This window comes from Poecilia reticulata, linkage group LG13 (assembly GCF_000633615.1).
Source record: "Poecilia reticulata strain Guanapo linkage group LG13, Guppy_female_1.0+MT, whole genome shotgun sequence".
Lineage (NCBI taxonomy): Eukaryota > Metazoa > Chordata > Actinopteri > Cyprinodontiformes > Poeciliidae > Poecilia > Poecilia reticulata.
In genome coordinates, this window is record NC_024343.1 from 5,085,277 (window position 1) to 5,090,237 (window position 4,961).

The 4,961-nt window shown below is 39.7% G+C and overlaps 1 pseudogene; it reads left to right on the forward strand.

The window, feature by feature from the left end:
• Window positions 1–142: 142 nt before the first annotated feature.
• Window positions 143–4,961, forward strand: part of LOC103474266 (vomeronasal type-2 receptor 1-like) — a 5,621-nt pseudogene continuing 802 nt past the window's right edge.

Sequence of the window (4,961 nt, forward strand, 5' to 3'; positions counted from 1 at the left end):
TGACTAGTTGTTTTGATTTGAAATAAGTTTTGGAACCAGTTTTTTGAAACATTACCTGGAAAACAGTGGTCTCCATGGAAACATTGATTAAACAAAAACATGTTAAATTGTTAGTTTATTTTAACCAGTACTGACTAGTGATAGTGGAGCGAGCAAAAACTAAATTGCGGGTCTACTACACACACATGTCGAAATCCAGCTTGTTTATAGGCGGACCAACAGCGCCACAGCTTAACGCAGTCAAATTAATTACAAAAATAAGAAATCATACAAATTCGAAAATATATTAAAGTCAAAACCCAGGGACGTTTTGTATCCCAAAGTCCATGTCTTTTTTAAACCGATGGTATGCCTTGGACATCGGCATTTTGATGGTCTTTGACCAGGTGCTACTGACAGGAAAGCCAGACGTGGCCTAAAAAATCAGTTTGTTTGGTGGCAGAATCCCAGACGGAGGCTGTGTGTTCAAATCTGTGGCAAACATCAGGATGTCCTGGAGAGGGCAATCTTTTTTTTTTGTCCTGAAAAAGAAGCAATAAGTTGAGTTATATTACAATAACACTGTTATGAAAATACGCTTATGTTCTTACGCAGAAGAAGAAAAAGAGGGAGCCGTTTGTCTGGTCTGACCGTTGTTTATACAGACCAGTTTGGGGCCCACCCAGTACGCGTGAGGGATAAACCCACTAGCGATAGCCTTAAAGGGCGAAGCCTATACGAAATAGAACTGTGGGTCTCATCAGTGAATGTACTCATGTAGTTCTGTATTTTCACCATTTCCAAAAGCTGGTTATTGGGAATAGCAAAAGAAACTTTGCCTGATCGCCCAACTACACTAAACCCTAACCCCACTTTCTCTTTTTTTTATTCTGTAAAACAATAATGAGCATCCCCACAGCATGATGCTGTCAAATCCTAATTTATGAAACAGTTCTTTTTTGTTCTTTTTGAATTTCAGGTTTATATATATTTTTGTAAAGCACTTGTGGTGCCGGACGTTAAAACTGGCAGCTAAAAACAAACAGTCCATCCAAAAGATTTTGCCAATATAAAAAGCAAAGTTCGTTTAAACAGAGAAAAGAAAAGAAAATCTACACTGTAAGACTTAAACACACCACCAACGACTGCTGGGACAGAGCATGTGATTTTTGAGCAGAAATAACCCGACGTATAAAAGAGGAGGTTCAACCAGTAAAAGAGATAGAGGGAGAGAGAGATTCAAGCACTTGAGGAATGGAAATCTGGAGATCAGCTTTACGTTTATTGGAGTTGATGGCAGTAGTTGTCGCCGGTGGGTTTCTGGATGGTTTGAAAAACCGGAGTGGACTTGCAGAGGCTGGAAGTGGTGCCAGCGCCGAGACTCCATCTGTAGAATGTAGTCTGCAGGGTACGCCTCGTTCACCCGTCTACGCAGCAGACGGGGACTTTATCATTGGAGGTGTTTTCTCCATTCATTATCAACTTTACACAGTGATCTATAATTACACCACCAAGCCTGAGCCTCCAAGGTGCGCAGGGAGGTCAGTAAGATAAGAGGGAGAAATTGACAGGATGTTACAGATTTATGAATAGATTTATTTAGGATGCACAGACAAGGGCTTTTTTAAAACAATTCTGTGTATTTCTTTAGTCATATTGTGCAGAACTTTAAGTAGATGCTATTGCAACTTATTTTTGCTTCTTTACAAAAACGCACACTTTGATTTATTACTACTGGCCAGTAAATCTAAATATTACATGGTCAACATTGCTAGTTAGGAGTTTGACTCTTTCTAGCTGCCACATTGAAATTCACCTTAAGTTCTAAATAATGTGTGATTTCATACTTTGAATTCTCTTGGGAAAAATATTTTACTTGTCTTGGTAAAGAGGTAAAAATATGGCACCAAATGGATTCTGAGGTTGTTTTTTTCTTTTTTTTTTGGTATAAAGTTTCTGTGCAATTTCTTCAGATTTCTTTCTTTTTTTTCTGCTCAGTATTGATGCCCGGGAACTGCGCTTCTCTCGTTCAATGATCTTTGCCATCGAAGAGATAAACAATCGCATGGATCTGCTGCCATCAAACTCGGATATCAGATCTACGATTCGTGTGCGTCCGTGCCCGTTGCCGTTCACGTGGCGTTTCAGCTGTCAAACGGCCAGGACCCCGTGTTTTACAAAGGCACCAACTGTTCTCAGTCCGGCGTGGTGATGGCTGCCGTTGGTGAATCTGGATCTACGCCATCCATCAGCATGTCGCGCATCATGGGCTCTTTTAACATCCCTCAAGTAAATATTCATTTTCTTTGAATCTGAGGATGGAAAGAAATTAATTCGCTCCACATTAATCTTGTTTTTAAAGACATCATGTTTCGCTTTAGGTGAGCCACTATGCCACTTGTGCTTGTCTGTCAGATAAGCAACAATACCCAAATTTCTTCAGAACAATTCCCAGTGACCAGTTCCAAGCTGATGCCCTGGCCAAGCTGGTGAAACACTTTGGCTGGACTTGGATAGGAGCCGTCCACTCAGACTCGGATTATGGAAATAGTGGCATGGCGTCTTTTCTTGAAGCAGCTCTCAGAGAGGGGATCTGTGTGGAGTACATTGAATCTTTCTTTAGAACTGACCCAGGCAGCAAGATCCAAAGAGTCGCTGATGCCATCCGCAGGTGACACTTGTTGCATATGTCTGATTTTGCTGAACCTTCACTGCAACAACAGAAAATCTTACCAAGTATTTTTGTTTTAGTTTCAAGTGCAAATTTAACTTACAAGTATCTTTTCAGCTTGATATAGGAGCTTGTTTTTAAGTCAAAGATTTCTTAATATTGACGATAAAAGAGAAATTCTAAATGAAATGATCTGACTGGAGAACAAGACACTTTAATGTATAATATGGGAAAAATGTATAGTTCCACTGGTAGACAATTCCACTTCTAACTAGTACTTTTTCATCAATTTTAAAGAATTAATCACCTAAAACAACCAATTTCTTGAAAAAGTTACTTCTGAGTTAGTTTTGTCTTATTTCAAGTGTACTAAAATATTTGCGCTAGAAATTAGAACAAAAGTACTTTGCAAGATTGTGTATTATTGCAGTGTTTGCATAAAAGTCTGATGAGATTATAGTCTAATTGTGGAATTCTTGTACTTTTCATCCCCTTTGCATTTAAAAAAACGAAGATTCGAAAGATCTACTTTTATCATGAAATACCCATACGTTTACCTTTAGATTAGGCAGCATAAAATGTAAATTACAAATGACAATGTTTTTGCATTTTCATGTAATGTCACAGGTCAACAGCCAAGGTGGTTGTGGCATTTATTGCTTCTGGAGACCTGAGGGTCCTGCTGGAGGAGCTGGATCGCGCTCCTCCACCACCTCGCCAGTGGATTGGCAGTGAGTCCTGGGTGACTGACACTTTCATGGTCAGATACAGTTTCTGTGCGGGGGCCATCGGAGTTGCTATCCCACAGTCTGTCATCCCAGGCCTGAGAGACTTCCTCCTGGGTCTCTCTCCATCAGAAGTGGCTGCCTCCCCACTGCTTACTGAGTTCTGGGAGGATGCATTCAACTGCAGCCTGACAAAAAGTAAGAGCACTTTCCTGAATTCTGAGATGTTTTGTACTTATTATTTTTTTCACATAATATAAAAATACTGCCTGCTTTAAGACCAGACACAAAAAGTCTGCTATGTTTACATCCGGAACTGAATTTTCCACTTATACCAATTGAGTTTCAATTTTGTTTTCTTTCTTATAATTGTGAGGAAAAAATAGAACTGGGTGGTCAATGTTTAAGTCACATAAAATTGTGATAAAATGTTTTATCATTTGACATAAAACACTTGTTTGCGTCTTCAGATCCTGCTGCAAACAAGGGCATGTGTAACGGAACTGAAGACCTAAAAAGGCTGGAGAACCCGTACACCGAAACATCTCAGCTGAGAGTGACTAACATGGTGTACAAGGCCGCTTATGCCGTAGCGCATGCTTTTCACAACGCACTGTGTCGGAAAACAAACGCCACCATTCAGTGTGACAAATTCATCAAACTGAATGCAAGTCAGGTTAGTCCAAATGAAAACCAAAACTCTGAGTTTTTTCTTTTCTTTTATTATTATTATTAGTAGTAGTAATCATCATCATAATAATAATAATAATAATAATATTATTATTTTCTATCTGACATTGCTCCTTTCTTGTTCCAGATTTTTTCCGAAATGAAGAAAGTAAATTTTTCTCAAAATGGTTACCATGTCTCGTTTGATGCTAATGGGGAACCTGTAGCTGCGTATGAGGTGGTCAACTGGCAAACAACTGAGAGTGGAGGCACTGAGGTAGTGACTGTGGGTTATTATGATGCATCACTGCCAGGAGGACAGCAGTTCCAAATCAATAGGAACATAACGTGGATGGGGGGTGGATCACAAGTAATGACTGTAACAATTTAACAGAAGAGGAGTTTGTGTCTTAAACTAATATTTTAAAATTTTCTTGCTTACAGGCACCAGTCTCAGTTTGCTCAGAGAGTTGTCCTCCAGGAACTCATAAAGTGTTGCAGAAAGGAAAACCAATCTGCTGCTATGACTGTATACTATGTCCTGAAGGAGAGATCAGTAATATGACAGGTAGAATCTATTATTTTTCAAAATCATTAATTGTGTAACCAATAAAACCCTCTATGGTTTGATTTTTAGACTCGCCTGATTGCTTGCCATGTCCGAGAGAGTTCTGGTCAAATGCAAAGAGAGATGCTTGCATCCCCAAACCTGTGGAGTTTCTTTCCTTCGATGAAGTCCTGTCAATCATCCTGGCTGCATTCTCAGTCAGTGGAGCCTGTCTTGCCATTATTACAGCAGCGATTTTCTTTTACTACAGGGCCACTCCAATTGTCAGAGCCAACAACTCAGAGCTGAGCTTCCTGCTGCTCTTCTCTCTGACTCTGTGTTTCTTATGTTCACTAACTTTCATTGGAGC